At 48.1% G+C, this 7,780-nt stretch overlaps 1 protein-coding gene across 2 annotated transcripts in view; it reads right to left on the reverse strand.

Annotated features, from left to right (window-relative positions):
- Positions 1–7,160, reverse strand: part of LOC120996104 (cyclic AMP-dependent transcription factor ATF-7-like) — a 105,941-nt gene extending 98,781 nt beyond the window's left edge. The window contains exon 1 of one of the 2 annotated variants that reach the window (XM_040425821.1): positions 7,070–7,160. The gene's annotated coding sequence lies outside the window, so the exon portion shown is untranslated. Of the gene's footprint in view, positions 1–6,885 lie in introns of both variants that reach the window. The other variant, XM_040425820.1, reaches the window with a different exon arrangement.
- Positions 7,161–7,780: the final 620 nt, after the last annotated feature.

Consider the following 7,780-nt stretch of genomic DNA (forward strand, 5'->3'; position numbering starts at 1 on the left):
GACATTACATCAAAGTTGGATCAGCCTGTGTGTTTTTCCACTTTAATTTTGAGTGTGACTCCAAATCCAGACCTCCATAGGTTGAAAAATTTGATTTCCATTTTTTTATTTTTGTGTGATTTTGTTGGCACATTCAACTATGTAAAGAACAAAGTATTTCAGAAGAATATTTAATTAACTCAGATCTAGGATGTGTTATTTTTGTGTTCCCTTTATTTTTTTGAGCAGTGTATATTTTAAAAAAAATCTCCTATGTAGTGAACGCTGGAACAGAGAAAAAAAATATATAAATAACAACTGAGCGAGTCGCCATTTTTTTAAATGCAGAAAGCACGTGGCTTTTTTGGTTTTATTTTTTTCGCGTGGTATGTAATATCGCAATACTTTTTTATGGTATCGAAATCAAATCAAAATTTTGGTATCGCAACAACCCTACTGCCCACTACTACGTCTTCCGTCTTCTGTATATAGAAGATAGGAGACGGAAGACACCTAGAAACGCTGTTTTAGCCGCACCACTGAAATGCCTGGGGGAGGAAAGAACATGCTGCAATTACTAGGTAATTCAATACCTATACAAAAGTATTAACTAGGGAACTAAGGTAAACTTAGTCAGACCAATCCAATTACCTAAAAAAATAAAATAATAATAAATTTTTATTTTTTTTTATTTTTTTTATATGACAGTTACCCTTCAGATCTACTCTGGCACCTCCTTAGGAGATTCCACCACAAGAGAGAGACAAAATAACACCACGCTGTCCGGTAATATGACAAAGACCTATTGAACGGGGTCGTCAGGGGCCATTGCTGTCCTGATGGATTCAATATTCCCATCATTTTTGTCTTTCTGCTCACATGTACACAGACTGAAGAGGACACGAAAGAGGAGAACGAACAGAAATAAGGGGGAACCAAAAACAGGAGTCAGCCACGTGGATTGTAATATAACCAATGAATGGTTCTCAGAGTTAGGTCTCATACACACAACTGTTGGTGTTTTTGTGGTCCACAAATTGCGGATCCGCAAAATAAGGATACCGGCCGTGTGAGTTTCGCAGTTTGCAGAACCGAACGTCCTGCTCTCTATAAAATAGTCCTATCCTTGTCCGTAATGCGGACAATAGGACATGTTCTATTTTTTGTGGGGCTGCCGAACTGACTTACGGATGTGGACAGAACACGATGTGCTGTCCGCATCAATTGCAGCCCCACTGAAGTGAATGGGTGCGCATCAAATCCGCAAAAAATGCAGCCCTGAGGGTGCATTCACACTACGTTTTTTGCGGTCCGCAGAAATTCAGAGGGCATCCTTTTGCAGATCCATTGTAACTATGCCTATTCTTGTCTGCAAAACATACAAGAATAGGACATGTTCTATTTTTTAGCGGGTGCTGCGGAAAGGACATATGGATGGAGAAGTGCTGTCCGCCTTTTTGTGGACCCATTGAAATGAGTGGGTCCTCATCCTAAATGCAAAACATGCGAATTGGATGCGGACCAAAAATACGGTTGTAGGAATGGAGCCTTAGGCCTTCTGCACACTACCGCATTTTTCATCTGTTTGCTAGCTGCTATTTTTGTTGAAAGCACATGGACCCATTGAATTCTATGGGGCCATGCATACATCCATATTTTTGGCAGATCTGTGTGGCTGTTTCACAAATTATACAACATGTCCTATTCAGGTCCATTTTGCAGATGAGAACAGCCATTTCTATTGATGGGAGTGAGAAAGGTGGAGTGTACACGGAAGGTATCCATATTTTACGGATTCGTGGATTGCGGACCGAGATACGGATATGGTTGTGCACCCGCATGGTTTCCAATTTTAATCACGACATCTGGTACCACTGCTGTAGCTTTTGAGACAGAACAAGCCTGCAGATCTTCTTAGCAGAGGACATGAGGGTGAAGGACAGATACAACTTCTCCTCTTTCTGAATTCACTCCTGGTTTTGGCTTCCAAAACAGCACCAGGAACCCTGACTGTGTGGCCCTTCCCTATAGCAGGTCCTATAACTGTACTGGCCAGTAGGACTCCAACTGGAAAGTAGAAATGTGAAGCTATTTTAGTGCCAATCATTAATGGCTGGACGGCTAATGACAATAGTTACATCTATGGACAGCCTCAAAAAACATGATCCTGACTGGGAAGAAAATTTGGCCCCATGGTAGACAAAAGAAGGGATTACCAGCCTCAGAACTGAATACCCTACTATTGAAGGTGGCTTCAAAGCATCTTTATCAGAGCTGAATGCTCTTGAAGAACAGTCTGTGTAACTGGTAGAGCAGGCTCGCTCTTCACTACCGCAATCATGTAACCACATAGGACCTGTATGATGGGATGTGAGACACTAATATGTCAATGTAAGGCCTCTTTCACACTTGCGTTGTCCGGATCCGGCGTGTACTCCACTTGCCGGAATTACACTCCGGATCCGGAAAAACGCAAGTGTACTGAAAGCATTCTTCCAAATGCTTTCAGTGTTACTATGGCACCCAGGACGCTATTAAAGTCCTGGTTGCCATAGTAGTAGGGGGGAGCAGTATACTTACAGTCCGTGCGGCTCCCGGGGCGCTCCAGAATGACGTCAGAGCGCCCATGCGCATGGATGACGTGATCCATGCGATCACATGATCCATGCGCTTGGGGCGCCCTGACATCACTCTGGAGCGCCCCGGGAGCCGCACGGACGGTAAGTACACTGCTCCCCGCTACACTTTACCATGGCTGCCAGGACTTTAGCGTCCCGGCAGCCATGGTAACCATTCAGAAAAAGCTAAATGTCGGGTCCGGCAATGCGCCGAAACGACGTTTAGCTTAAGGCCGGATCCGGATCAATGCCTTTCAATGGGCATTAATTCCGGATCCGGCCTTGCGGCAAGTGTTCCGGATTTTTGGCCGGAGCAAAAAGCGCAGCATGCTGCGGTATTTTCTCCGGCCAAAAAACGTTCCGTTCCGGAACTGAAGACATCCTGATGCATCCTGAACGGATTTCTCTCCATTCAGAATGCATTAGGATAATCCTGATCAGGATTCTTCCGGCATAGAGCCCCGACGACGGAACTCTATGCCGGAAGACAAGAACGCAGGTGTGAAAGAGCCCTTAGAAAACCTACTAGTAATTACGGGGAAGGGTTCAGAATTTGATAACGATTCTACTGAAAAGTCACAATAAATCAGAATACGGAACGGAATATCCAGGAACACCACAAAGTAACCAGATCTCACACCGAGCACGGTAAGGGGTCATCCAGACGGCTGTATGTTGGTGACTGCATACGATCCGCAATTTGTGGATCGGATGTGGACCCATTGTCACAGCGTAGGGGAGGAACACCAGAATGATAACAGAAGGAAAATGACCAGAAACTAGGCCTCAAGGGTAGGGAAAGGGAAACGGTAACCACCTAGGAAACCCTAAACCTGACTCCTGTCAGTGTGAATAGACCCTGAAGGTGGGAATATTCATACACCGGAAACCTAGGCCCTAGTAACCCTGAATAGCCCTAGGAGTAGTGACAGGGTCTGAGACTACTGGTTCCTTCCCAGATGAACGAACCAGCGTCTCCCTGAGGCCTAGTAAACAACGAACAAATGGGAACAACAAAATACAACGAGAAGTATACTCATCTTCAAAAGAAAATGGATGAGCAGGAACTCAGATGAGAACCACACACCAGCTCTTCCAACGCCAGGCAGATAATATAAACCACATGGTAAGAGGTACGAGTCCAGACTAAACAGAGGAGCAGTAATGACCACAAGCTACACCTGAGACAAGAGGTGTGGTCATTACCAACAACAACACTGCAATAAGTGAAAACCGAGAGGCTGTCAGATAACCTCAAGTGCAGCCAGTCTCTCAGATCTTCTAACCTCTGTCACGGGAGGGATCGTGACACCCATTCATTTCAATGGGGCTGCAAAAGATGCAGGCAGCACGCCGTGCTTCAAATAGGCGGACAATAGGCATTTCTTTCATAGGACTGGCCGTGTGCGTTGTGCAAAATGTGGAAAGCAAGCGGGCCGGTATCAGTGTTTTGCGGATCTGCAATTTGTGGACCGCAAAAACACATACGGCCATCTGAATGAGCCCTAAATGTACCACGCACCAGAAGACTAATAACATGAGTGTGTTCAGAGATGGCTGCTTTTCCCAGACACTGTTCCTCTGACTGTACTCACATTTAGGGTGCTGTGAGTTCCTGCCTGAATGCAGATCTACTGCACCCTACTCATAGCATCATGTCAGTTCAGTACAGTAGACCTATAATCAGGAAGGATTTCACAGCATCAGAAATCGTCACGATGCTGCGAGTGCAGTAAGAGGAGCAGTATTCAGCCATCATGTGGAGATTGGTCACCAGAGTAAACAGGTTAGGGTGAAACTGAAGGGGGCGGTGGCAAGGGCTAGAAGGCGGCGTGCCGTCACCACAACAAATTAATCTTCATTCGATTTCTGTTCAAGCGCACTGACTGCAGGAGAATAAGCCTAATTTATAACAAGGTCAGAATCTTGTAAAAATGTGGCGCATCCTCGGGCAGCGCAGGGGTTATCATCAGCGCAGAAAGCGCCAGTCTTGATAAATCTCCACTATAGTCTGGATGGACTCTGCGGCCGACGTCTGTTTGCGGTTTAGCTCCATTCAATGAGGCTAAACTACAAGCAGGTCCATGGCATTCAAAGTGAAAACCACAGTAGAAACTGGTAGCTCTCCTGCAGAATACGCACAGTGTCAACATATAAACATTTATAACACATCTCCTCAATAACTGATAAATGTCCAATGACTACAGGATAAAATACAGGTACGTCCCCCTATCACTATCAGGGAGGTCATGGTTGCCTGTTCAAACCACCAACACAAATTGTAAGGAGGAGCGGCGCTCGGCTGTTTCTGGCAGAATTAGGCTACTTTCACACTAGCGTTCGGGGCTTCGCTTGTGAGCTCCGTTTGAAGGGGCTCACAAGTGGCCCCGAACGCATCCGTCCAGCTCTAGTGCATTCTGAGTGGAGGCGGATCCGCTGAGAATGCATCAGTCTGCCAGCGTTCAGCCTCCGCTCAGTGAGCGGACACCTGAACGCTGCTTGCAGCGTTCGGGTGTCCGCCTGGCCGTGCGGAGGCAAACGGATCCGTCCAGACTTACAATGTAAGTCAATGGGGACAAATCCGTTTGAATTTGACACTATATGGCTCAATTTTCAAACGGATCCGTCCCCCATTGACTTTCAATGTAAAGTCTGGACGGATCCGTCTGAAGCTACTTTCACACTTAGAATTTTTTCTACAATATAATGCAGACGGATCAGTTCTGAACAGATCCCAAGTCTGCATTATATGAGCGGATCCGTCTGGGCAGACACCAGACGGATCCGCTCTGAACGCTAGTGTGAAAGTAGCCTTAGGCTCCATTCACACGTCCGTATAATGAGTCCGCAAATTGCAGAACGGGTGCGGACCCATTCATGCTCTATGGGGATGGAATGGATGTGGACAGCACACAGTGTGCTATCCGCATTTTCGGAGCGTGCCCCCGATCTTCCGGTCCGCGGCTCCACTGTGTGCTGTCCGCATCCATTCCTGCCCAATAGAGAATAAATGGGTCCGCACCCGTTCCGATGCAGACACATTCACGGACGTGTGAATGGACCCTAAAGGTGGATTTAGACAGGCAATCTGCCCATGTAAAGGTGCACCAATCACACACGTTTCGCTCGGGTGATACTGTCATTTGTGCAGGCATCTAAATTATCGTTTCTGGGCAGCCGATCGTGCTGTATATAAACAGCGATCTGCGGCCCAGAAACAATGATTCTGTATGAGGACAAGCGATCGCAATATCGACCCCTTGTCCTCTGTGGAGGTGATCACTGCATATAATATCAGCAGTCTCCTCCACTGCATGAGCAGCTGACTGTCGGGAAGGAACGCTTCCTTTCTGCTGCTGCTTGGGGCATATAAATGCGCCTTTAGGATGCAGAAGCAATTGTAATTCATCATACTGAATATGTAACTGGGGGAAACGGCATTCAAAAATATAAGTGTGCGATAGATCTGTAAGCAGCGACAGCAGACAGCTCGGAGTCTGCAGGTCACCGGGAAAATGGGAAATTCCCAACAAGCCTTTGGGTCCAGGTCACAGTCCTCCTTGTGTCCATACGGTCAGCAAGTCACAGCGCTGGGCCCAGTAAAACGCCACATTTCTTCAGAAGATGCGCCGGCAGCTTTCCCTGGTAATGATGGGGGATTCCTGTGGCCGGACCACCAGCGATCATCTGTCTGTGGACTGCAAGGCTTCACTTGCACAACCCCCTTCACCGACAAGGTTGTAGTAACACTAAACCCAGTTTTTTGGGGGGTTGCTAGAGCTACAGTTATTATAAATTAGTGGCTACATACAGATCCTACTACAGACTATGAGGAGCCGACATGGCTGCCACATCAGATTTCACAAGTAGTAATGATGAGTATTATTACTGGAAAGTCCAGTATGAAGCTACACAAAAGCAGAGTAAAAGACACAAACAACTAATATCTACACAAAACCGCCATTGTGCTCCACAGGCACCCAGGACCGGGAGGGAGCAGGCACCCAGGACCGGGAGGGAGCAGGCACCCAGGACCGGGAGGGAGCAGGCACCCAGGACCGGGAGGGAGCAGGCACCCAGGACCGGGAGGGAGCAGGCACCCAGGACCGGGAGGGAGCAGGGAGCAGGCACCCAGGACCGGGAGGGAGCAGGGAGCAGGCACCCAGGACCGGGAGGGAGCAGACAGTGATGGCTGGGAGCTCAGACAGTAAGTCTGTAAAGCGTACGTTCTGTCCCAGCCCTGTTGTTAAAAACCCGCCTCCATGCAAATTCCTATTGGGTGTGTTACCTGTCACTTGTTCACACACCGCCTCCTATTGGCTGTTCAAAGCAGACCCAAGGAAAGGGGGCGTCTCCCAGGTTTGGGCCCTTTCCGAACCTCTAGGGTATTTGGGGCGTTGTGTCGCTGAGCCCGCAAGTGACATGCGGTGTGTGTGCTACGGACGAGTCAGCTCTCGGCCGCCATCTCTCACCGTGTCGACTCTCCGTTTTCTCCGAGTCCCGGCCCCGCTGTCCTCCACCAGCAACCTACAGCAGCGCGGGCGCCCCAATCCTCAATTCTCGCGAGAACAACATGGGCGGGGCAGGCTCCTTCCTCGTGACGTGCAGCGCTTCCAGCTGACTGTCAGGGGATTGGGGCGGGGCTAGGACGCTGACAACTCAGTGGGCGGGGTCGTGATGACTGTAAAGAATGCGAGCGGGTGGGGCTGAGCGACCTGACTGACAGCGGAGACCCTTGGATGAGGTGACTTGCTGTCCATGGGAATTTGGGGGAGTAAATAGGTGCAGGAGCGCCCTCTGCAGGCCATCCCGTTACTACACCTATGTGTATTATGCAAGTTGGGAGCTGCTGAGAATCCTTTAGAAACAGAGTGGACGGGTAGGTGTCATGTAGGGGGGAACCCAATCATTACAATAGCAGGCTATTACTATAATGACTGCGTTATGAAAACTGTTCAGGGGAAAAGTGTCAGTGTTGCCCATAACAACCAGTCAGGTCACTTTATACTATGATCAACTGCTTTTGGCCCCATCAATGCCCATTGACCAGGGGCGTTGCTAGGGTCTCAAAAGATTCGGGGCACAAGCACCAATGCATATGGTCTAGTTCATTGAACAACCACACAGTGTGACGCACAGACATCTTAGCTTCCTTACTTTTCTGTCATCATCCCCCAAATACT

Source organism: Bufo bufo, chromosome 3 (assembly GCF_905171765.1).
Source record: "Bufo bufo chromosome 3, aBufBuf1.1, whole genome shotgun sequence".
NCBI lineage: Eukaryota > Metazoa > Chordata > Amphibia > Anura > Bufonidae > Bufo > Bufo bufo.